At 36.5% G+C, this 27,610-nt stretch overlaps 1 protein-coding gene across 6 annotated transcripts in view; it reads left to right on the forward strand.

Moving 5' to 3' along the window:
• The window catches only part of LOC107220973 (protein-tyrosine sulfotransferase), a 280,227-nt gene that overhangs the window by 31,450 nt on the left and 221,167 nt on the right, over positions 1–27,610 (forward strand). Inside the window, exon 1 of one of the 6 annotated variants that reach the window (XM_046739177.1) lies at positions 3,711–3,729. The exons of the other annotated variants lie outside the window; for them this stretch is intronic. The gene's annotated coding sequence lies outside the window, so the exon portion shown is untranslated. Of the gene's footprint in view, positions 1–3,710; positions 3,730–27,610 lie in introns of those variants that run through there. 6 annotated transcript variants of the gene reach the window in all.

Consider the following 27,610-nt stretch of genomic DNA (forward strand, 5'->3'; position numbering starts at 1 on the left):
AAGAGTCATCGTGCTGTCGATTCTGTAATATACGCCACGCTTCGAACTAGTCTACCACAAAAAAATTCGAGATTGTTTTAGCAATTGGCATTGACAATACGCATTTTAAACATTACTGCATTTTCAAAGCCTATATATGGAACATTCCATGATATCTCGATCAAGATTCTACGTCGATGTTTCAGATCGGCTTTATCATTTTTGTATAAAAGTACACGACGAAAAATGCAATCACGATTTTTTCAGTATTTTTTAAACCAGCGTATCCGAAGTATAATTTAACAACTTGAAAAAAAAACAAACCACTTTCTAAAATCTGATAAAATATGAAACATAACAAAGTTTTTGTCACCTGTTAGAAAATGAAGATTTTATAACTTCAAAAGATAAATAAAAAAAAGAATAAAATAAAAAAATTATTATTATTCGATTGCATTTTATTATGATAATATTTATATTCAAAAATGCAACCTAACAGTTATCAAAATTATTTTCCCTATTTATTTTCTGAAGTTATGAAATCACTGTCTTATAATAGGCGTCAAAATTTTGCTATATTTTATAAGATTTTTTTTTGAATTTTTTCAAATTTTAAAGTTGGGGTTTCTTGTTCAACTTCTTAAATTATACTTGAGATACACCGGGTCGAATAATTCTGAAAAAATTACGATTCCGTTTTTCGACATGTACTTTCACAGAAAAAATGATAAAGCCGATCTGAGACATCGACGTGGAATCTTGATTGAGATGTCATGGAATGCCCTATATGTACGTACGACTTATCTTCGAGTATCAAACTTCTTTCACATATCCACAGTAAATAATATTTTGTGAATCGTATAGCAGTAATCTAAGCTAATGTATCATTTATCAGAACTGAAGTCGAACAACTGCTCCTGTTCCCCTTTATTGAGATAAAAGTTTGACGTACAATTTTCATATGCGTTCGAGCCACGTATCGGACGAATACACCCAAAAATCGTGTAATCCTTTTTGCACTCGTATACTTTATTCTGCTGGTTTGATCTACGATTTTTATTCAAATTTTTTTGCATTTGGGTGCGGTACAGGTTGAAAGTGATTCCTTTATTCGTTGTACTGGATTACCAAGTTTTTATTTTTCATCGACTTCCAAAATTACTATCACTGATAGTTCCAACAAAAAAAACTTCCGTTTTTTTTTTTTTTATTCACAGCGGTTTTCAGAATACGGCATACTTTATAATGATTTGTGACATTTTTTGTCGTAGATATTTTCTGAATTTATAAATTTTATTTCACTGTGAGGGCTGGAAGTTTTTTTTTTTTATACCTTTTTTTTTGTACCGATGCAACAATTATTTTCAACACGGAACGCAGCCAAACAAAGAAGCGTAAATCACATTTGCGTTGTATAGACAATATATAAGCCACATTGGGTTGAATTAGAACTTTTGCTTTTATGGGAAATAATAGACTTCCAATTATTTTTGATTGCCAATCTTTTTGTTACAATTTTTCCAATTATTTCATTTACGATACGTGTACGCACGTGTCTATAAATATTAGATTTGCTACATATATTATTCAATAACAAGTACAAACGCTTTACACATGAACTTGCGATTAAACTATCGGCATAAACGAGCGTTCCGACGCAGTTCATACGATGTTTAGAAAAAGCTATATACAATAGAGTGTTTCAAAAAAACCGACTATTTTTTTTTTTTTCGAAGAACATTAAAAAATCTCCCGAGTGTCCCTCAAAAATGACCTCGGTAAAATATGAGCTCTTAATATTGATATTTAGAGGTGGCGATTCTCGATTTTCTATTTCCCATTTAAATAACATGGGAAAAATTTTTTTAAAAATTTAGAATTTTATTGCTCGTAAACGAATCAGTGCGAAGATATAAAAAAACATATTCTTGTAGGAAATTTTACGCTCTACAAAAAAAATCCGAATAAAGATTTGCGTAAGGTAAGTCGTTTCGGAGTTATCAGGCCTCGAACATCGAACCGTTTGAAATAATGATGTTATTAATTTATAAATGCTACAAAACTGACTCATATCACTTAAATACACAGTATTATTGATTTTAAAATTAAAACTATAGACTTCCAATGAAATGTTAATTAATAAATTTCATTAATCAACGATACGAGTCAGTTTTGTAGCATTTATAAATTAATAACATCATTATTTCAAACGGTTCGATGTTCGAGGCTTGATAACTCCGAAACGACTTACCTTGCGCAAATCTTTATTCAGATCTTTTTTGTAGAGCGTAAAATTTCCTACAAGAATATGTTTTTTTTATATCTTCGCACTGATTCGTTTTCGAGCAATAAAATTATAAATATTTAAAAAAATTTTTCCCATGTTATTTAATTGGGAAATAGAAAATCGAGAATCGCCACCTCTAAATATCAATATTAAGAGCTTATATTTTACCGAGGTCATTTTTGAGGGACACTCGGAAGATTTTTCAATGTTCTTCGAAAAAAAAAAAAAAAAATAGTCGGTTTTTTGAAACACTCTAATATACAAATTTGTATAAACTGGCTAAAATGGTACAATACAAAACAATTTTATGAAAAATGGAGGAACCATTTTATGAGAAAAGAAAGTTTAATAACGACAGTAAATTTTGAACATACTTGATGTATGACCTTCACTAGCCTCTAGCTAGTAATTGAATTGGTTCGTGAAGTGATGAAAAGCACCATTTTTACGGCTTATTTCATCTTCAATATTGATTCGATGAGACATCAGGCTATAAAAATATGACAGTACTAGTATCAAATTTAGATGCACACGGTAAATAAACTACGCATTATACACGCTCCAAAATAAATAATAATTGCGCACGTTTTTTATCCCGCGTGTCATGGTTTCTCCTGCATCGGTAGCTGACTTCTTGATTCGGGCTACAGTCGTGGTAAATTTTTTCTTTCGGCTAGTTATTAGCACTGTTAGAGAAGGTCACAGTGCAAAACGTTCTTAGCAGTATGATACGTGGCTTCCTGCGAACAGCAGTTTTCATCAAAGTAATAACGAAAATAAGACCACTTGATATTAAAGAGCGAGAATATCTTGTACCGTGTTGCGGATATTAATTTTGTTGTATTTATGCATCCAACGTCAGATTTGAAGTTAGCACTAGCATGTAAGTGAAAGACCCGAAACGCAGTACGATCGTCAAATTCGAACTTGAAATCCGTAGCTGGTTAACGATTTGCAAAATGTAAAGGCATGATTGAAAAGATGTGCAATTAATTAAGTAAAGCATAAACGTTAAAGTTCAGGTAACTCTGCTCATTACCAATGGTTATTTGGAGGGGTTTAGTTTTAAAAAGAAATTGTTCACCATTCGCAAAACAAATATGACCAGTCATTCGGTTATCATTCAGATCTTGGAAGCACTTGAACGTGAGGTTATTGGTGAACCATGTGTGAATCTTCTATATCGATTTCATTCGATCCGTTACTTTGACTATTGAAAAACCATCCCAATCTTTGGGGTTCGATGAACATTCGCTTCTTTCCTTTACTTGAGGAGACAGACGCGCTGTTACAACTTGACTCTGTTACTTCTAGCTCTGGCGGTATTGGCAGTATTCCCATTCCCTTCAGGTTGAAGATGCCGTTGTGCTTGGCTATCTGAAAAGCAAATAACTAGCACAACATTACAGACAATTCGACGAATCTTTTGGCCCTGGAACTATGTTTGCGGTCTTATTGGGCAGGTATGCAAGAATTTTAGTAATCACCTACAGTCGGAATAAAATTTGGTCGTTATGACAAAAATTGGGTCCCGGCAACGAAATTTCAATATTATTTTTACACGCAATCAAAAAGTTTAGTCGTAGATTTTACAGTGCGCAGAAAACAAAATGTTTTAGTAATATTTGAGAAAAGGTTCGGCACAATAATTCCATAGATTCTCTTGCGATTGCGAAATCAGATCCACACGGTGAAATCATTTTGTAAAGATTGAAAAATGATCGTTGTATTGTTGTGGCTGAAAAAAAATTATCGTTTATTGTAATTTATGCCACATGAATCAGGTGCCACTTCAAAAAATTTTTTTTGCACATTTACGATGTAACATATTATTTGATAACGGTAATCAATTAGCACTCACGATTTCGTAAATTTCATCAGCATTTATCCACCTAATACATTTAGTGATCCGTATAAAGTGATTTGATCGAATCTATCAGAGCGTATTCGATATTTTGTTAATACTATTAAAAAAGTATTATTTCATGAAATTGACCAAATTAAAATCGATACTTCGTATTTATGTCTGTATTTTATTCAATTAAATTTTCGTGCCATTTTTTTAAAATTATTTCATTAATTCCACTATTTACAACAAAATATTGTGATCCCACGTGTGACAATTATACAATAAACGACACTTTCTTCGATATTCATCGAATATTAAAGTTCGAACGATCACATTGAATTCGCTATAATTTCCTAATATTTTTAAAGAAATATCCCAAGAGTTCCAAGTATTCCAGGGACTAAGGATCTTGATGAAATACTGTACTTGCAGCATTAACTGTCACGAATTTACTCGTGTCTCATCCAAAAAAATCATTTCATTATATTATATTACTTCGTTTTTAACGCGTAGCGATTCCCTTACACCGAGCAATCTTCATCTTCATCACCAAACTTTGACATTCGTAACTAATAGGTCAACATTCTTCACCCTCCGATGATTTAGTTGGATCTCCGATGTACACCGATGTAGACGCAGGTGCACCGTATAGATCAAACTACGTACAAATTGGCTCCAAAGTTTGAACTTGTTTGAGCTGTACTTCGGAGGTTGAGGTAAGAGGATCAGTCGAATCAACCATTTGATACAGATCCCGGCCTCGTTTACCTTGGTTAAACGTAACTGCACAGCTCAACGTATAATTTTGCTCCGGTGAATACATGTACATACGGTTTTACAGATTAGGATTGTTTTAATCTAAGTCTTGAAGTACAAGAAACCATTTTTTTTTTTTTTATTCTCCCATTATTTTAGTACAAAATAACGTTGGAGTGACCGATGAAATGAAAAGATGTTTTTCAAGGCGGGTCACCAACTAGTGCCTTCAATTTTTAGCCGATAAACTCCAAATCTTAACTGTAGCTTTATAATGACATTTTGTAGTGTACTGGGGCTCAGTTAATACGATTAACGCGATGAAACGCGATAATGCGATAAAAAATTAATCAGATATTTTGTAATATATCATCAAATTAGACAAACGATATCCAAATTATCAATCAGAGTATGAAAAGAAGGGTGGAAGGTGCAAGATGAACACAAACGCAGCGCAGTGATTGTGGCGAGGTGACGCTTACCATTAAACAAAGAAAACTCGTGCAATAAAATCGACAATATGGAAGTTTCGGTCATCATGTAACGGTATGAATGAACGGACAGTAGATTCCATCTTACGTTATGCTTTCGTTTCTCCTCATCGCTCGACGATGAAGATGTTGGCCTCTTCCTGACTGTTCGAGATCGGGTCAAGTAGGAAGAACATAAAATGGACCAACGAGAATAAATATATATATATATATATTCTTAATAATAATAGAAATCGCCACCAATAAATGTGAAAAATCTAGTCTTGACCGTATCGTTAGGGGATCTCTTGTTGCTAACGTTCAAAATTCGCGAATGAATGGAGGTGAGGGTGGTGGTGATAACTGTAATTTTGAAATTCAAGTACACGGTTTCCATTAACGTTGACTTATCATTCTCATTGGATTCAAGCTAGGGTCTGGAGATTACATTTTCAATATGAATTTTTGCATACTTTTTGTACTGCTATAATACTTGCTGACTCGTACCACAGGGTGAAGGTAGAAGAAAGGGTGCTCGAATTATGAGGAAAAAAAACATACAATTTTTCATTACAGTACCAACAAAAAAATTTGTTTCATGGTGTTTGAAGATATGACGACACAAGAGGAAAACCGTAATTGTAGAATTTACGTCGGAATGTACTGAATCGGGATGGATCAGAAAATTACGTTGTTTCGTCGGAAGCAACCGACTTCTTCTATAATCATTTTCAAGCTTTTTCTGTGCTTCGTGAATTTATCCAATATCGCGGCTTTCAGGAATAATGTCGTTCAATTCTAAACGTCACCTTCTGCCGTTGGTAGTAAAAGCTGCTCAACATTGCGTGGGTTTGGTGGCGGAGAGACAGGGATTACCGGACTTTGAGAAGAGACAATTCAGGCTATTTTATATCAAATAAAATGCTGTAATTCGCTGCAATTTTTTTTTTCATAATAAGGTACAGCGTTTTGCGGATTCTGTCTGGCGGGAAAACTTGAATCCGATAATTTATTCTCGAGAAAAAGAATCCTTAACTTGCTCGGTGATCTCACGCCACACAACGGCCCTGTTTAAACTATTGATTTTTCGTCATACGATTATCACATTTGTACTTCGTTACATTTTCGAGCTATCAAAATTTAACGTTTCACACACCTCGCTTTGCATTTCTTTGAAATTCGGGAGTCGGAACATTGTGTTAATAAAAAAAGAAGAATAAGAACATTAAGTGCCGTTAAAAGTATTTGCAAAATGTTGAAAATAACGTTGCTTTACTATCATGCTGCGCATTTTTAAATACCATTTTATGGTGCCGTAATTGAACTTGAACATCTACAGTATCGTATAATAATCGTGATTTCTTGCCGGTGTTTTCTGTTCACCGTGTAGTTCTGATCGGATCTGTTGTTTTTCATCAACGCCCTACGTACAAGTCATCATTAAAGTTGGCACTGGGCTAAAATCACTCGCTCCGAAAAGCGCGAGTGTATTTCAAAAAATTTAGTTGCCGGAATGCCGCCAAACTTACATTATTTACTGCGAGAACATAAAACGAAGCGGCTCGTTTGTCTGGACGAAGCTTCAACTTTATACCTCAACGCACCCTAAAATTAGGACGTTTTCCTGACCACTTCACTTTAAATTGTAAAAAAAATTCTATCGATGTTTATTTTTATGATTGTGATTATTATTGTTATAATTTTTTGTTGATCAAATTACCCGTCGTATCTGTAGAACCTCGAAAATTATTAATCAAACTGTTCAGATTTCAACATTCCTTCGGCGTTACTGAAGAATAATTCATCACCGAAACTGCGAACTTTTTCTAAAAGTATGGAATTCCAACCGATTACCATGTTTATGAAAACAAGTATTTTTCATTGTTGAGCGTATTAAATACATTCCTAGATATTATACCTGGCAGAAATGAAAGGAAAGTTTTGTTTAAATCTGCAGTTCCAATCAATTCAGAGGGGAAAAAAAATATTTATCTTTGGAAGTCCAATGAAACCCAAGCTCTCCAAGGTTCCGGTTTTCGTATCAAAACTGGTAGCCACATACAACCGACCAAATTAGACACCCCCTGAGGGTGAAAATAGGGATGAGTCGAAGTACATATTCAGTTTTCTTATGAATTTTGTTTGTATATATTTAATTTCGAAATTTGGGGTCTCCAATTCCATTGCAAGAGTTATTCTTTGAATCTACCATCCCCTGAGGGTAAAAATAAGAATGAGTCAGGGTAAATTTTCAGTTCGAGTATGAATTTTGTTGATATATTGAAATTCGAAATTTAGTGTATCCGTAGAGGTTTCAAGTATTGTCTTTTTAGATCCTTCATTTTGCAATTCTTCTATTCTGTCAACGGATTCATCATCGGCAACCCCAAAAACTTCCGGGTCGTTAAACTTGTTAGTTTCAAAAGACTTGTTTCACTTTTTGACTTTTTGGCACAAAGATGCTGGGGCCTGGTCGTAATTACCGGTGTCTTCACGGAAAGAAAATTTCAATTCTGCTTTCAAATTCGGATTCAGAGACCCCCGAAACGGTAGTATACCAATTTTCGTCCAAACCCATCGAGACAAATCTGCATTCATGCATCATTACCAGTTCGGGCACTTTCTTGTTCTCTGTGTATACGCATCATTACCAGTCAACCGGTTGAAGATCTCCTTAAATGTTTGGCCGTGGAATTAGTGCGGTAAATCTCGTTCCTTCGTCGAGTGCTGGAAGCTCGAACGAAGCCGTTAATATGATTATAAAGTCTTTATCCGCTTAGGCATCATGGAAATTTACGCTGCTTTCAAGAACGCGAACGAGCGGTTACGTTCCAGTTGCTATCGGACACGCTAAATCACGAATGGAACAGAAACCGGCAGATTTTCTCGGTTCGCGGAGCATCGAAAGCAACATTTACTCGAAGAGTAGTTATTAATATATTAATTTTCAACGCTCGGTGAAATTTTAGCTAATATATTTTCTTCTCTAAATTTATTTCAGGATTAAACTTCTTGCTGTGTCGTGAAGGAGTTGCACATGACATGGAAAGTTAGTTAAGTACGTTGCGGAAATTCACAATGTTTTGTTTTTCAAATTGATCAATTTAATTACGCGAATACTTAATGATACTTTTACGGATAATGTAGCCAGTCAAGTGAAGCAATTAGAGATGTCTGAATTCTTCTTTTCTCCGTCAACTCTCTACTCCACTTTATTATTCATAGGCTGCCGTTAGTCTTCGTTCAACGTCGTTGCGCGGTTCATAGCCGAGGTATGGATCCACTACCGCTTCATGCTCATCCTTCAATAGAGAAATCTACAGTCTTTTTCTTTTATCTCATTTCATAAATCCAGGTTTTCAGTCTTCCGCGGCTAAAACATGAACTCTCTGATAAGATCCTGTTATCAACTCTGGAAATGAGATTTGAATGAGGCTGAAGTTAATAACGTTAACGTAACGAAAGATCGGGAAAAAAAATCATTATTGTGCAATTTTAGAATGACAATCAAGGAGTTGGGTTTGTGAAATATGAGGATATTTTGTTCATCATGTTTTAAAATAAATTTCAAACATTCCCAGAGGTGCGAAGTAACGAATTTTCCTAAACATGCATCGTTACAGTACCTTTACTAACTTCACCCTCATAGATTTGAGGTATCTCAAAGTGGGTGTAAAAACACCTGTCATCGTCATTTCTGATTAATGACGGCTGCACGCAGAGAATAAAAGAGCAGATTGTACTCAAAATTACAGGAAAGGAGGGACGCGTAAGGTTTTTTGGTAAAATATACTTCGTAAAATGTAGAATTTACTGTAGAATTAGTGAAAACCACTGTGTGCAGAGTAAAATCTGCTACGTTTGTAGTAACAAATATAGCAGACGTGAGTATTTTTTTTTTTTTTTATTTTACCAAAAACACTGATGTGTCCGTCTATTCTTGCAGTTTTGAGTAAAATCTGCTCTTTTTCTTATCTTCGTGTGGCGAGTTTTGTTCATCAATTTCCTTCTTCATTTATCGGGTTATACTGTTTGGTATTGAAGTGCGGGGAAGAATTATTTTTCAATAAGAGGGACATAAAAAATTCCTATTGTGAAACCAGACGGTACAAGCTAGATATTAAACAAGTGGTAGTATAATTGTATCGCATAAATCTATATTTAACTGTTACAGTTACGTCTTTCAAAAATTATTCTGGTGTATTTCGTAACGTCTTCTGTTTTTAATCATTGTGATCTACAAAATTTTTCTTTTCCATAAAACCTGACGCTATTTACGTTTGTTGGAAACTTGAGAATTTCAAAAAAAAAAAACAACATTTTTCGCCAAGGGTTTGAATATCATCGATGCCTTGGAGTTGAAATTTAATGTAATCATCTGTTTTTCATGGGTGGCTTATATACTGCTTTTTAAGAGTAAAAATTACAGTGATTGAGTTATTTGATGATAAGCTGGAACAAAATTTTGTTACGTAAATTCGATATTTACCGATAAGTAATTCTCAACTCGATCTAGCCGTTTAATTGTCACTTCAAAGAGCGCTGTCTATTTGATAATCGTCGGACATGTAAAACCAACAGATTTTCTTTCGTGTACGTACCGTATAACCGAAAAATGAAAGCAACCAATGTATCAATCACCCGTGCCAAAAACGGTTGATCGCATGTCGGCTCCAAATGTTCAGAACAACCGGGGCTCAACTTTGGAGAGAGGTGTCACATGGTTTTGTGAAACGTTCACAACCAAAACTTCAGACGCTTACTGTGAACTGGCGCCTGTTACTTTTGACACTTGTTACTTTCGACATCGTTCTATTCTCCTTTGTTGCGTGCTCGAAACTTTGCTCAAAAGTGTGCTAAGGTTGACAAACAATAAGAGACACGTATGAACAGCTCTCCGAAGTTCTCGGAATATCATTATGCTCGAGGGAAGCGGCTAGGACTTATCGACATCCAGTGCACATCTGCAAGTTCTCACATTTAATTGACGCTACCATTCCGTTCATTTTTAAAGTTTCCTATCGCATCCAAATTATGTAAAAAAGATTCAGCTACTTGAGTATTCATGATTCTCAGGATTGGTGTAAAAAACATTTCAACGGTGTTCAGCTTCCTCCATTCGGTGCGTACTTAAGCGTGCGTGACTTTTTCACTTTCAAAACGGAAAAGGAGGATGCATTTGTTTTTACCAAAGTACACATGTGCACGTTACTGAAGTTTCTCACACTTCTAATGAAGTTTCAGTGAACAAATGTACTGTGACGATTTGTAGTGGAAATAGGAGAAGAGAGAAAGAGAGAGAGAGAGAGAGAGAGAGAGAGAGAGAGAGAGAGAGAGAGAGAGAGAGAGAGAGAGAGAGAGAGAGAGAGAGAGAGAGAGAGAGAGAGAGAGAGAGAGAGAGAAAGAGAGAGAGGGAGGGAGGGAGGGAGGGAGGGAGGGAGGGAGGGAGGGAGGGAGGGAGGGAGGGAGGGAGGGAGAGAGATGTGAGACAATAGTGAGTTGAAGCGAAATCCTGGCCAGGTAGAAATTTTAACTAAATATAGAACCGATAATACAAACACTTCAATCACAATCTTTTTTTATTCATTTTTAACTTCGTCGCCATCTTCTGTACATATCTATACGTCCGACTAAAAAATCTCTCTCGTCTCAGTTTTATTTTACGGATAATTTTTTCCTCAATCATCGTTTTATCTTTTTATTTATACATCTGTGGGTTGTTTGTTCTTTATTATGTGTTCTTCTTTTTAACTATCAGGCTAAGTTTGTTAGTCCCGCGACGAGTAGTGTCCCTTTTATACTGTAACCATAGAATAACGAATTTCAGGAAGAGTGGAGAAATAAAAGAAAAAAATCGAAGTTCCAAAAATTATACAAAAAATAGAATTTCTCTTGGTGTCTGATTTTATGTGTTTATGTTTTTTTCTTATTTTATTGCGTAGATTGTAGAAGAAACTAAAATCGTTACAGTACGAGACGAACGTAAAAGTTTGGACAAGAACCTCAATATCTTGTTTGAATACCGGGACAATCTCTTGAAACTATACATACAATGCGCATGCGCGAGTTTTATCGGATGCACGGGCAGGCTGGCCACTCCGAGTTTCAGCTGTCAAACTCTGTTTCTGGCGGCGATGTAGTTCATACGAATTTTTAAGGTTAGAATCTCAAACAGTCGAGATAGTGACTCGGAGAGTTGATGCTAATGCTCTTTGAAAATTGGCTTTATTCGACTGAAATGAGAAATCTGTTTAAATCTTGGGTGCTTGGAAGAAACGCAGCAGGTAGGTGGGAACACTTTATTTGATCACTTTTATTATTTCGTACATTAGAAATAACAATGAAATTTTTTTCCGTCAACAGGTGGTATGGCCAAAATAATTGCATCTCTAATATTTACCGTTATCTGCCTATTCAATTTATCACACGTACAAAGATCATCGCCACTTTCAAGCAACTGAGCGACTTTCTCACTCTCTTGTGATTTCAGGCGGTAATATTGAATTTTATTACTTTTGAAAATGGGACATTAAACCGAGTGTTCAAGAAATTTAAATATCAAACTATCTGTAACAGAACTGTGAATCTTTTTTTTCTCGAAAATAGTTCAACAAAATTTACAAATAGTCGATAGTCAATGTATTTTTAATGATGTTTTAATGATGTTCAATTAAATAAATGAAGGGAACCTAATACTCAAATTGAAAATTCAAGTAATATTAGATTTGTTAAAATGATTTCTGTATTTCATGTTAGTGCGGTTCGAAACAAAGAAAATCCAATCGGAAGCGTAGAACTCAGGAACGTAGATCACATCCTGTGACACAAGTTGAAAATCAACTTTCTCAAAATGCGCCTCAACGTCACAATTACCTTCAAGGACAATCATGTTTTAGAGTAATGTCAGAACATTATTACGAGGATATTGACTTATCGGATTCAAGATTGTGCCCCTTGTTCCATCAAAATAAATGAATATCTAATTTTTAACGAAGTTCATGAAGATTTTTTTCCAAATAATGTAACCCGATACAATATCTTGTTCACAGTCCTCCGAACATCACCTTGTAACAAGGATATTTGGAAAGAGTCCCTTTGTTGCAGGAACCATTATAAAATTCTTGGTTTTCAATTCGTGCTACTGAATAACTTCTGCGTTTCAAGTTCCATTTCCAATCTCAAAATTAGATTTTTTTTGCTCCAGACAACGCTAATATGAAATGCAGAAATAATTGCGCTAAATGGAGATTCACAAGCTTTCAGTCTTAGCGTAGGACCCTATAAAGAGTGTAAAATTGAATTTGGTTTCAAGTTATCGTGTAACTAGCTAGCCAGATGACACCGTCAACTAAAATTAAATTTAAAGACATTTTTAACCGAAGTTATTTAACAATTCTAGATTTAGATCGATTCAGTTTGCCTAGCAAAATTCAATCCCACAATCTAATTCAGGACTTGAAAAACTATTTATCTGAATTTAATGCCAAAGAGAGTAAAAGTAAGCTTCAAAATAAAATACCAAATTAAATGGCATAAAGTTTGAAAAACAACGCTGGTCAATAATAATGCTTGAATTACAATGGTGCACAGAATGATTCCTCGGTAGAACGAATTGGCGGCAACGGTTAAGTAACAAACTTATCGCTATTGGCTCGATCAAAGTAAAATGATGGGATATTCAGCCATTATCATCTGTAGTATATCCCGCTCTTCAATTTTGCCTTAACTGATGTTAAGAAGGTGGCGATGGCCTGATGAAATTCACTCTGGCACCTGATGTCTGACGGAACAACCAGGTTCGATGGTTATAATGATTGCACCGCTCGAGAAACCAGGATCCTTGCCACCTAAACGTTTTGACCATCAGGTAAGGCATAATTTTCCTCGTGTTAATCAAAGATTAAACTTCGAGCCTGCTGAAAAAAAAACGAATTTTATCGTTGAATCTATGTTAAAATATTGTAATTGTCAAAGATCACGTAATTAGAAATTTGCCTACATGCTTTCATGCCTGACAAATTTAGTCCCGCTTTGACAATGAATTATTTCGTACCTGAAAATATTAGAAGCTATTATTATCAGACTGGATCTTTTGGTATTTTTGGATACAACTAATTTCCAATAAAATGCACAAAACATAAATCGTTAATGAGACGCATTTTTAATTTCATGTAAATAAAGAATCTGTTCACAATAAACATTGTTTTTATTTACCTGCCTCCGTTTGTCCAGACTCCCACTTGTTAATGACATTTCGCATTGAATTTCAGATTTTTTCTTTCAATAAATAACATCCAATTTCTGTATCATTTGATATTTGCGTCGGTTGAATATTTTCCGATATCGACCACGGTATTGCTGAACGATAGTATTCTTAGACAATTCGCGCTACGTAAAAATAAACAGCAACATAACCTCAATCCGCGGTTTTATGCACGAGAGATTTACAGCTCTTGAGTCTTGTCTCATTTTGTCTACGTTGGCCCCCTGCTCAGCAGACGAAAACATCTCCGCGGGGCGATTTCACCGACCAATGAGATTGAATTATTTGGCGCATGCGCATTGTATGTATAGTTTCAAGAGATTGTCCCGGTATGTATCAGGCGTACAATCACGTTGAAAAAGTATGTACACAAAAATGTGACGCAACAAAGGATTAGAAAACGTCACCGAAGGTCTATTATAGTAATGTTTAATTCAAGAAGACCAGGTAGGGGTAAAAATGCGCATAGGTTAGAAAATAGAAGGGTTACAATACTGAATTTTCGAAAACCAGTAAAACTATTTGTGAAATTCTGATGATCTTATAATTTTGACTTGTTGTATTTATTGTTCGTTCTGACGATTCTTTTGGGTTTCTATACGTATACTCAGACTTTTGTACGTTTTGATATTTCCGTTTTCGATTTTCGTCGTTCAAAAATTCTACAACGGTAGTATATTGCATCGCAAGTGTAGAAACTCGGTGATTTCTGTTGAGTGTGAAATTTGCAACACGAGCCAAGACGAGCGCTGTGATCATACGGGTCAGATATCGCCCATCTGTGCTGTGTGACGCACTATATTTTTTGCAACATCTGTGAAAGATTGTTTGATGTGAAGAACGGTAGAAACAATCTTCAAATATTGGAGATAAAAAAAGTGACGTATAATTTTTATATCTCCAATATTCGAAGAGTTTTTCTGCCACGTTCCGAATCGTTTCAGAAGTATCAGTGCACAAATGATATATGAGATCCCACCTCCATTTCTCTGCTGCAATGGAGGTACTGTTCAAATGGCTGATGCGATGTTTCATTTTTCACAGCGATTTTTCATCGTCAGTGAAAACTTGTAGTTTCTGCCCAAATTCGAAACTAAAAATGGATTAAAGCTTACCGGCATCCTTTCTGGTTATGTTACCACGTTCAGGTCTTACGCAAACTAGTTTTTGCTTGTTTGGAACTGATTTGGAGGGTGGACCAGGCGAAATTCAAAAATCACCTTTTTAAGAACCACCTTAATATGCTTGTAGAGCCACTGCAGTCGCATATTCCCATCAGTTCTGGGTTTACAAAGATTGTTCACAGCGTTTCCAGATTATTTATCCAACTTCTGGCCTTTTGACAGAGCGAGGTCACGAGGCAAAGAATGTTCTGACAAATGGCAGATTGAAATCGTGTTTTCGGAGAAAGCTTGAATGTTCTGCAAAGCTGCGGCTTATAAATTGGTGTTTGGTTAACGTAAAAAATTCGTACTCGTTCTGCATGACCGATGTTCATTTGAAATATTCCGTAATCAGTTTTTCTCTTATCAACAACAATGCGTTTCGTGTACATTCCGTTTCATTTAGCCACGTTAACGGATGGCTGGTTTATCAAACACATGCCAAGTTTTCGTAACTTTTAAATAAGATTTGAATAATTATAAGGCAGTGAAGGAACCCCTGAGGGACAGCGTTTAAAAGGCGCTTACTTTTTCACCTCTTGATTACCTTTTTTATTCATGCGCCTAATTGAAGGTTGCGGGAACAGCGTGACGTTGCGTGAGTTTAAAGTACCTACTTACGCTCATCAGAATATATTTCTCGCATCAACGACGTGATTCTCAGATACAGTGGAACTAATCTTGTTATTTGCATGCTGTGCTCTTACTGATGCGATGTCTAATCGCAAACCTAATTGATCAATAATACTCAAGTATCATGAAAATGTCTCTTATGCTACCACTGAGTAAAATTTCATTTGTCACAGTGACTGGAAAAATTCAGTAAAACAGGTATCGCTAAAAAAAACTGTTTGAATACTATTGGAATTACGAAAAACGAGGTACGCCTAACCATTTTGCGCCATTGTCGATCCTTTTTTGGTAATTGCAACGGAAAATCAGTATGTTTGGTTTACTCTACTTTTTTTCAGTTAAATAAGGCTTTAACGCCAATGTATTGTTACACAAGCATCAAATTTTCGCAACAGTTACAAGAAAATAAACAAAAAATGAAAATAGTGAAGGACCGAGCGGTAACCGGAACTAAAAATTTCTCTCAGTTCATCGCGCCTGCATTTGCTTAGCGTAGCCTAGCTGGCGTAAAAATTACCCGTATCAAAAATCAGCCAAAACCGGCATCGTGTTAAGAACTATTTCATTTAAATGAACTGTCAAATTTTTGTCACGTAATTTACGGTAGTTCTATTCTCGGAACGCGATAAATAATATCACTGAAATCCTACAAAGCTATAGTTATCCTCCTAAAAATGAAGAAAAAATAAGTAATCTTTGAGCAAGATGACCACGAACCATTTAAATACACCAATAATTTATGCAGCTAAAAAATACCTGATTTCAATCGGTGTATCGTATCAAATTCATTTCCGACAATTAATATTTATTATCGGTTCAGCAAGGACGCGGAATGATGAGACCCAGCACTATCTATTCAGGAGTTGCCAGCTAGTTTAGCGTAGTAACGGTCATTCGTGTAAGTAAATGTGTATGTATATTGTATCGGCACGTTAGCAGGGCTAGTCGTATTCCCCTCGTTAAATTATGCAGGAGAGAGGGGCGACGAGTTGTTGACAGTGGTGGGCATGTGTGGCTTAATTAACTCTGTTATCTCATACGATCGCGTGGTGTTGAGTAGCCGTAATGTAATGCTATAATCGTCCGCGGTTGCAACCCGTTGAAGAAAAGATGTTAATCAGACATCCGTGTTATGAGAGACAATTGAACCGATTTCTGATCCAAAAACAAAAGTTCAGGATCACCCTTAACTGTTCGCATAGAAGGAAACGTTAGTTTCGTCACTGGGAATCCCAATTTTGTGATGTGGGTAATTTTTAAATGACTTTCTCGTTGGTTATTATTCTCATTGTTGTTATTTACTCGTTGACTACGTTCAATTTTCGTTCTACTTTTTTGTATAACATTCAAAAGTTATCTTGAGGAAATTTTTTTTTTCCGCGACTAATGCGCAGTGAGCATTCATGATTAATTAAAGACTGTATCGTTAACTCTGTTCCGACAGAGGAAGTGAACGTATAGCAAACGCACGCTTGTTTTTCAAATTTGAGTAATAAAACGCTAACACAATCAATTGACAATACATTAACGGTAAATCGCAGTTCAATTGGATAAAATAGATTTTAATTCTGTACGGTTGAACATTGGCTGAAAGATAGAACAGACGTATATTGAGACGAGTATAACAAGCGTTGAAAATGACCGAAGTAATTCGTTATTGATTATTTTATATTGTTGTAAACTTCGTCAATTCTCAGTAATTTAATCTGTCCGTTCCGACTACGTTGATTCTGAGTTGTGATGTCATAAATTCCATATCGCTACGTGAAACATTGTTTGGTTTCTGATAACGTGCTATTAAGGGATATATTCGCTATGGTAGTAACACACTCACGTGATTGGTTAAAAATCACTCGATTTGCAGATCACTGTCACCGCTAGCAGTATTGAAACGTTCCCAGCTGATCGTAAGGCAGATGCAGGCAGAACTTAGAGTTTCGAAACGTTCGTCAGAAGTGGTGTAAAATTCTTGCAGATACTTGATTGCACATGACAAAAAAGGTTCGAACCTGTCTCTCCCTAGCATTGAATAAGTAAAACAGGCGTATTTCCATATCTTGATAAATAACTTTTCTGGGGTAGACCATCCGTTGCACCTGATAAAAAGATTGCCGCATTCAAAAAGGATTCCCGAAATCGACGTTATACGAAAAAAACTCGTTAATGTTGGTCATACGATAGTTTCTAGTTTGATCCATGTAAACAAATTGTCAGCATATGTATAAAAATTTTTATGTATCGTTATTTTAACGTTGCCGCCGTAACGGACTTGTATTTTTGTTAAATTGAGTAGGCGATGTCGCCTTGACGACCTTTTTGATACTCCTTGCTTTGAAACTGTTGCATTTTCTTGGCAAGGCCTGCGATTGGTGGAAATTGGTTAACTCCTCGTTGCAGGGAGTGACTAAGAATTATTTTATCACAATCACCACGTTCCCACGAGTCTTGCATCGCCGGTCGAACTCTTGAAGTACCTCAAGAGTCGATCTGGTTAATGCCTAGAATGACAAATGGCAAGCCTAAGAAGCCAGTTGTAGCGTGAAATCCTCAGGTTACCCATAACTCAGTCTAGGTCTGTACAATATCAAAAATAGCTTACGGTTGATATGATGTTAGAAGAGCACAATTAGTCATATAAAAAACAAAAATCGGGTTTAAAATATCAAGAAACTTTGCTTGGCATGGAACAAAGATTTTAATTCTTTCTAATAAAGTATCTAGGTATCCGGAATGAAATATCGCCCAGTTTTATTCAACTATCATTTTTCAAACAAATATTTTTCATGAATTTTATTACAAGTCTAACTAACAGTTAGTGACGCCACATGTTCACTAGAATCGTGGATTTACTTCGTACTTTTCAGCTTCGTTGTGTTCTTTGATGCATAGGATATTGGTACACGTGATATAAATCTATAGAATTTATCATCCTTAGAATTATTATTGTTGTTCATCTACCGACTACAACACGAGGCTGAAAACTAGCAGCCGGAATTGACAGCCAAACGTTCTAACGTTCATTCGAACAAGGTAGTGAAGACCGAAAATCAAAATTTCGCGAAATAGCTTGAACTCGTAGTACTTTTATAGAATCATGGAGTAAAAATGAAGGACACTTTTCTAATTCCTAAAAGCTTAAAAGGTTTGGCTGCTAGCTTCAGCTTCGTGTCTACGGCTATTTAAGTACTCTGCAATTTTTTGAAATGTGAGTTTCTGAATTGGTGTTTAGACTTTCAGCGGGCGCAGTCCCATAGTACAAAGTATCAGTCTTATCTTATCTAATCCTTTTATAGCATCCGCGCATCACACAAGCACTCTTGGATCATAATAAGACATCTAGCGAATAAAAGGAATAGCATCGTAACAGTTTTCAGACAGATCAAACGAACAAAGGTAACTGGTAATCGAGTAGCTGTAGTCTATTCCGACAGACACTGGCCGGTGATTGTTCGTCTGATAAATCCCTTGGGTCTACTCGTTGTGGAGATTTCTGATCTCCAACACATTTCATGATCAGAGTCTTTCTAACGTGGCAGTAGATGATAGGCTGGTAAAAGTCTAATCGCCCTTCTTCAGAATTGTTTTCACCGATTCTCATCGATATTTTATTACGACTTGTAACTGCAGGGAAGCTGAGTGATGTCTGTCAATGCAAAGTGGAACGAACGAAGTTAGTGGAGATAGAAAGTTCAAAATTCAATTTGGTTTTTATTCTGTATGTTTTTCCATCTGCATTAATAATCGCGATTATATTATATCTTGCCTTTTTAAAGCAATTCACGATTCTTACGTAGCCTTGACTATGTTACACATATTTTAATTTTTTTGAATGATAATCGATTGGTTGAAGCATACAGCAAATGTAATTAATTCAACCTTGATGTAATTATTCTTGCAACTGACTAAAAAGCCGAATATAAAAAAAACACGTACCATCTTAATCTAGGTAATGCAAACGTTAAGAAATCGAAATAAGGAGGTTATTTCTCTTCCTGTTCTCTTTGCGTATTGAGATCCACCCATTTTTCTTGCGTCTATGCTCGTTCCAATACAATATGTAAATAAAAATGCGACGCACTTGATTACGCCGATTTTCAAATCTTCTCAAAAATTCAAAGTGCATCGTCGCCTGCACAAGTTCATAACTGTTCAGTTCATTTCGAACTAACGGACATGTTTTTTTAATCTTTTTTTTTTAGATGAGAAGTAGTATTTGAAAATGCTATAAATAGCAGTTGAATTTTTGTTACCGCCGTACCGATCATTCCTTGTCTGAAATAAAGCCTAAAATATTCATGGACATTAGGGTGGTCCTCATTTAGAATGTTGACGAATTTATTCCGGATCACCCCAGCAAATCAACTATGAATAATTCAAAAACAATTCACAATTTTTTTCAGATTTTCATATCAACTGTAACACGTGCCTGTAAGAGGAAGGATTTCCCTATTTAAAATACACGTGTTTCGGACACGTTCTTAGTATATATTTTACTGTAAGAGTAATAATGTTCGAAAAAATCCATGAATGTGAAGTTCTAATGAGCATTAGTGCTACTATCTGAGAAAAAATTCACGTCATCGTACCAGGTAGTATAGACAATTGCATTTCTTATAAATAAAAAAAAAAAAGTCAAGATTCTAGGGTGTGCAATTCGTCGAGATTGGTTGGTACGATGATGTGAATTTTTTTTCAGATAGTGGCACTAATACTCACTAAATCTTCGCAATTACAGTTTGATTCGAACATCGTCACTCTTACAATAAATTATATGCTGAGAATGTGTCTGAAACAAGTGTATTTTAAACAGTGATATCCATCCATTTACAGGCACGGGTTAGAATTGATATAAAAATCTGAAAGAATTGGGAAATTGTTTTTGAATTATTTATAGTTGATTTGGGGGATGGTCTGAAAAAAAATCATCAACACCCTAAGTAAGGATCACCCTAATGGACATCTTAGAAAAAGGGCCTCTTCACAGTACCGCCTCCCAAATTTTTCACGCATAGTGTGGAATTGTTATTATTTTTTCTCCTACGAATATAAATTAAATGAACTGAAAAGTGAAAAGCTCTTCTCTTCGTTTTTTCGTTCAAAGTGTCGACAAGGGCAACGGTGGGTGTTCACGAGGAATAATAATGTAATATCCTGTCAGCGTTTGAACCTTTGCGCCTTAAGCTATACGCTCAATTTTTCTTTGGAGTTTGATAATTGTGTAAGCATTAATTGTGTAACCACCTTGTTTCATTAACCTTATATAATTACGTTGAATCGCCTTATAATTACGAAGGCAATTTGGCCAAGCAAGAGGAAAATTCTTTTGTTTAACCATCCAGTAACGACGCGAGGTTCCGAACGCCTGCCGTTTGCAGCCTTTTCGGCCGTAGCTGCCACCCACAGGTTTCAGTAAATTTTTTTTCATTCATTTTCCCTTCCACTTTGTTCTTCTTGCTAATTGTTTTCCCCGGGAACAAATTCAATTTTCTATCCCGTCGTAACCCCTCGTGCATTTATTTTCTCGTCATTTTATCGAGCCACGTACACTCGAGTTAACGATTGACTGCGTGAGCTTGAAAAATAAAAATCTCCGAAATTCCCCGTGAATAAGAGCCCCTTATTCGCTCCAGAATATGAAGCATCGGCTGTCGACCTATTATTTTTTGCTGCTTCTATTATCAAGCGAATCTCAAGCATTTTCCCACGCACTTGCAAAGCCCTACTCCACTACTTGATTGAAGTCGTTGTCTGAAATTTATTATGGTACCTAATGGCGTACCATTGTTGTACGCACAATAATTGATTAAAGTCGATAGACAACTTGAATTTTCAAGTCGTGTCGGACAACCTTATGGAATTTTGTATTGTAAGTATAGCTTGATCGCCCCTTGACATGCCTTACTTTGGAGGGTGGTTTCACCCCCTTAAAGTGTTTAATGGTAGATAAAAAAAAAAAGATGTGTCGCTTAGTTTTGAGTCTACTATAACATATTACAAAAGAAATCAAATCGGAGAGGTCGACCTGGGATACCTTCCTTGTGAGTTGATACCTCACTTACCAATTTGGCGTCTGAACGACGTGACCCGTCTTACGATTTTCGCGGATTTTGTTTAGGCCCTCTTCGAACCAGCGAGGACTTGAACCTAAACTTTCCCGTTCTGTACTCTTCCATGGTACCACGACGCCCTATGTACAGGGTGTTCGAGAGTAAACGTCGCAGTTTGCTTGGCAACCTATCATTGTGAAAAAAAAAAATATCGGTAAACCGTATTGGATCCGCCACTTAAAATTTTCAAATTTCGAATTCAGATTCATAATCAGTGACCCAAAAACCCCCCTAATCCGAATTTCATCAAACTTCGTTCGGTACATTTGATACGCCCCTGAAAGGTTTGAATGGGGAAATCCACCCTCTTGAGAGCATCGTTTAGAGTTGAGATAACAATCTTAAAAAATTACCGAATCATTTTTGATTTACGTAGAGCTGATTTGGAGAGCGAGCCAGGACTACCCTAAAGTATAACCTCCACTTGCCTCATCGCTTTCCCCCCCTGGCGGCTGCTCCCCACTCTTTTGATCGTGCGACAAACAGAGGACTCTGACGGGACTAGCTCTGTCCTTCGGTCTCGGCTTCAGCGGCCCCGTCTGTCTCTCTCTATGAGTCTATGCCCAAAAACGCGCCATCTTCCGGTAACTCGTACCGATATTTGTTCCTCTCAGTAGTAGGCAACCAAACACACTGCGGCGTTAACTCGGAAACACCTTGTACAGGTACTATTGTCGGTTCATGTTTTACTTATAAAATTCATGCTTCGATTCAAATAAATCACAGTACATTTACGATCTTTCATACGAATAATTGCATTGAGTAGAATTTGAAAAATAAGCTCACCTTACCCTGGATAAAAGGTTGAAATGTAATAACATCACCTTTTTGTCGAGGAAATAAATAGGAATATGTAAATATCTTTTGTCAAGAAATATTCACGATGTATTACAGTAAAAACTGACTTCATAGAACATCAACGAAAAAGTTTCAACTATTTTATAAAATGAACCTCAGACTTTAGAGACTTTTTAATTTTGTGTTTCAGGTGAGTTCCTCCCGTGCGTTTTGAAAACCTTATACATGTATCAGACATTGAACTGGCTGTAGGTGAGTATGGGAAAATCGAAGTCGAAACCAATCTATGTGGGCCGGTGGTGAATTTTTTCTATCCAATCTATTTTCATGCGGAACTCGTGACTCCGTGCCATTTAATCTACTTTCGTTTGCACACCTGAACGTTCCGGCTTGTGAATTTACATTTTGTTGATATTCAGTACCCGTTACGACCACCCGTATCCCATGAATATTTGCATTGCCGAATAACATGCGTTTACATCTGGTTGTTACGAAAGAATTTTTGTTTTTTATTTAAGGTAAAATTTTCAGTAGGAGAAATAAAAGGTCAGAAAACATTCTGAATGTTTTTAGTCAAATGCTTTATCGGACAAATATAAAATTGACTCGTATCAGTTTTGAGTTGATTTGGAAATAGTTTCAAATACACAATAAATTGGGGATTCACTTCTCTACCATCAACTTACCGAGTTCGGATTCTCGATTGTCATTTTTTACTCCGAATCAGGTGAAAACTTGTGATGATTCACACTGCACAACACTTCCTCTATTTCTCTGGTGCTATAAACCGAATGAATGCCTTACTAAAATAAAGAAATCGTGCACGTGACCGATACGGGACAACTAAACTTACTTTAATCAAAGGCGTATTATTTGTATCAATCATCGCATACAGCAACTGTCATGCAAGTTATTTCCTTATTGAGATCAGAAAAGTAAATATAAAAAAATCTAAACTTACGAGCAGGTGTAAGACAAGCAATAGCGTACTAGTCAGTGGATTGAGTTAAATTGTTGAGCAAGCGGACAAATTTTTCAATCAAGATTATACGAAGAAATGTTCAATCATAAAGCCGTATAATGATGGTTGATGATCCATCTCCTCCCTTGCTCCGTATAGGCAATTATGTCTCCTACAGATATACCATATCGGGCGTGGCGGGTATTGGTAGTCATTATTATTATTGTTATAAACATCGGTAAAACCATTTATGCGTCAACAATTACAGCCTCTAGACCGGAATTAAAAAAAGTGTGCGTCGAGGGCCGCGCGACAGATGTGAAAACTTTCGGTGTAGTTGTCACCACTGTTTCTCTGTTCTTCGGCGATGACCCGCCTGAGAAGTTCTCACTTGCATTTTCTGTGATACTCCTGACACCTTTTCGCCTTGTTTTCCGCTTTACACAGTGACGCTCATGTCAGCATATATGCATATGTTCTGTATGCATATGCATGTACGAGTATAACCCATGCCGGTAAGGCCCTCTGCTCGTTGTATTCAAGCATGAAGGAGTGGGGGGCACGAAGATCCGCACAAAGAGGAGACCGAGGATAGGAAGTCCAACTCCAATTTAACGAAAAACTCCGTGTAACGCGGAGAATAGCTCATCCCTTCGGGAAAACTACGTATCGACAAAAAATCCTCCATGTAACGAAATAGATTTTCCGTGTACTGAAACGAAATATGATTCTGTGAATTTTTAGATTACGAATATTGTAAGTGTACGGACCTCTGAACGGAATTTTCTCTCTCCTCAAGTAGTCCAGGAATTATAGAGGCATAAGCGTTATTTTTTTGGTATGGGTAGTAAAAATGGTGTACATGAACATATGTCAACCTGCCATCTGAAATCGTGTGGAAACATTGTTTGAAAATCGATCAAAACTATGATTTTAAACTTTTTCGCGTACATCCTTTTTCCTTACGATTGTACAGAAAAAAAAATCAATACTTTTTTTCTAGTCCGCGAAAGCTCTAAAAAACTCGACGTCGCGAGATGAAAAGTATTGACCGAATTACAAGTTATTGAAAAAAACCACTAATTACGTCGTTTTGAATACATAATAAAAAAGTGAGTATTTATTAAAATGACGTCTTTGTGTCGCATTTAACAATTCTTTGTCACTGACAAATAATTCGTGTGGAAGCTGTAATCTGTAAGTTGAATCGTTAAAGACTTATAAACAAATTAGCCAAACATCGGCCTGTACAATTCTATAATAATTCTAATACAAGACGTCACGCGAATTTTTTTAATAGTAGATTTCGCAACAACATATCGGAACCCATAATTATTTTTACAAAAAAAAATTTAATTTTCCAACGAAGGGACTTTTTTTTATGCGACCGTGGTTTCAAAATTAAACTGACCGTTTATTCGACCGTTTTTGTAACATTTAATTGCGGATATGAAAAAAGCATGCAAAAAGTTTTAATTTGAAGAAAACCTTTGGTGAGATTCGTTGGAAGACAACGGAGTTACAAGTCAATTCAAGCGAGTAGCGGAAAAAAGATGTAATCACAATTGGAATACGGAGTATTTTCATTGTATAAAATATTGAGTGTTCGGAAAAAAGGTAAGTGAGTGAAAAAAATTTTGAAAAATCAGCGGACCGTTAGTATTTTCGCTGGATACGAGTTTTCAATTCAACGGCGCGATTTCAGTCACAATTTTCTCGGGAATTATTTGCCATAAATGAGTTATGTTTAATTTTTACTACGCACACCAAAAAAATCAGAAATGTTCATATCCGGGCTATATGTCCTCGACGAAAGATATGACGCTCGAGATCATACGGTGCGTTTTCGTGGATGCGCACCACGGGTGCACTCTGAGAAACTTCGTTGTTTATTAGTTAGCACGTGGCTGATGCAAAACTCGAAGCTGCTTATAGTCGACTTGTACTCTGATTTACCTATAATGAGGGGTCCCCTGGTGCAATGTCAAGTTTGTCAGTAAACAGTATTAGCTTGGTTGCTAGCTACCAGCCATGGATGAGAACACAAGACGAACTTTGAGTATTGAAGAAAAATTACATATTTCGAAAGCTGTGCAAGATGGCAATAATGATCAAAAGACAGACATGGCAGTTAAATTTCAAATTCCTCAAAGTACTCTCTTAACAATAATCAAGAATAAATCGAACTCATTGGCTTGTAAGCTATCGAAAAAATTAATACAAGAGAAATCGGCTGAGAACAGTAGACAGAACTGAGTACAGAACTAGTAGACTCAATTTACATTTGGTTTGTAAGGTGCAGACGGGAAAATATACCCATCGGAGGTTGTCTGTTGCAAGAAAAAGCTACGATTAAATGATTTTTAGAATTTACTATTACGATTTCGTAGAATCCGTGCCATTTATTTATTTCTGGGTCAAATAAAAATACATGGGAGTGTTTTTATTCAGAATTGCGTATAGAATGGGGCCGTTAAGCCCATTTTCGCGTTTTAGATACGTGGACTTCGATATTTGGACATGTATACGTCAACGTCGAAATCGACCAGAGCACCCCGTTAAGAGCATGTAGCCGTCCTACTTTTACCGACCGAGCAAACTCACCCTTCTTTCGATATTAAATAAACACACGAACGGAAAGGGTTTAAATTTCGACAGTGCATCGCTCTTCCGTAGAGGAATTCAGGAAAGTTACTCATATTTCGAAAATCGTAAAAAAAAATGTATGGTTTTTTGACACGTGTTGGTATTCCCACATTTCCTGCATTTCAGGGACCAAAAAGTGTCATAGCTAAGGTACTTTTCGCCATTCAAGAAAGAATGAGGAGTATAATGAGCCATCGTGAGACTGTTTTCGTGTAATATTGGGGCTCCTAGATGAGAACTAGGAATTACAATAATTTCGAACATAAAAGATTCTTTCACGTTCAGATGGGTGCACGGCCGAGCGTTCCTTCCAAGGTTCCTTCTCAGTTTGTGCTGTGGCAAATATGGTAACCTATAATTAGGTGGATCGATAATTGTACAAGAAAAGCATTTTCCTATTAAAGATGGATCTGTTCCATAACCACAGACATACAACCTCCATTTGTTTTATGAACCATTAATTCCGGGTTGTTAAAAAGTTCTTGGGTCGCGTGTAGATCTACATGCATTAATAGTTGTTACATTAACATGACTATGTCTATTCCTGAAGACAGATATGTGTTTGGCAATGGTGCTCCGAGCTTCGTTTGTAAGTTCAGATAGTATACAGAGTGTTTTCGAACAATTGTATCAAACTTTGAGAGGCTGTCGTGTTAGCCAAGACCAGATATTCTTGATAAGCAACCCATGGTCGGTACGACCAAATTTCGAGGGTACAGGCTGTCGAAACGGTTGTAAACCAACGCCTGAAGATAGGTACCGCAGCCATACAGTCTAGTATATTTACTTGAAATTCTACTGCGCACTAACATCAACTCACACCACAGGTCTGTTCGACTTCAGTGATTCTGTATCCTGTAATCGCCTGTCATGAAAAACTTTACCAATCTTGCAAGACGCGGAATCGAACCCTGTCCGTTGGACTGGCGAGTACAGGGCTATCGCTAGGTAGGGTTTTGACGAACACACACATTTGAACACTATATTGTACAGCTTATAGAAATGAAACTAGATACGGATTGGATAAAATTATGAGTTTGGTCAATAGTTTAGCGCTGTTTGTGCAAACCTTGGACAGGTTCGGGTTCCATATGTTACACGCAGACCGACTGCATTGAAAATGAGGTAATCGGGGTGACATCTACTTGGAAGTCTTTGATAGCAAAGACGCGCTCTTGAATTATGTAACATTTTCTTGTATTCCCAATGAATATCGGTGATCCACGCAAAAGTATAATTCACAATATTTGCAAGTATACCTAACAACTGAATAATACAGTACACTCTCTCAATAGTGCCAGTGATAGGCGTGTAGGGGAATAACTTTCCGAGAAAAGCAGTACCCGTACTCTCGACGCGACTTGTTGAGGAAAACATTCGAATCACTCTCTTTCAATACTGCCACAATGCATCTAGCGCGCGACACCATTGAAAGAGCCGGAGAACTTGGCGAAGGGTGGGGAAAGCGTTTGAACACAAAATAGAAGAAGTGGCTCTATTGAGAGCGGCACTATTGGCAGAGCGCGCTGTACGTGGCCTGATATTACTTCAGTTGCCAACTAACGTGGGTTAACCCGCGTCCCTTTTGACGACTTTTGACGAACATGGGCTGCTTATAAAAAATTTTTGGTATTGGCAACCCTTACATCTTCTCTAAATATGATAGATTTTTTCTAAAACACCCTGAGATCCCATCTT

Source organism: Neodiprion lecontei, chromosome 4, assembly GCF_021901455.1.
Source record: "Neodiprion lecontei isolate iyNeoLeco1 chromosome 4, iyNeoLeco1.1, whole genome shotgun sequence".
Lineage (NCBI taxonomy): Eukaryota > Metazoa > Arthropoda > Insecta > Hymenoptera > Diprionidae > Neodiprion > Neodiprion lecontei.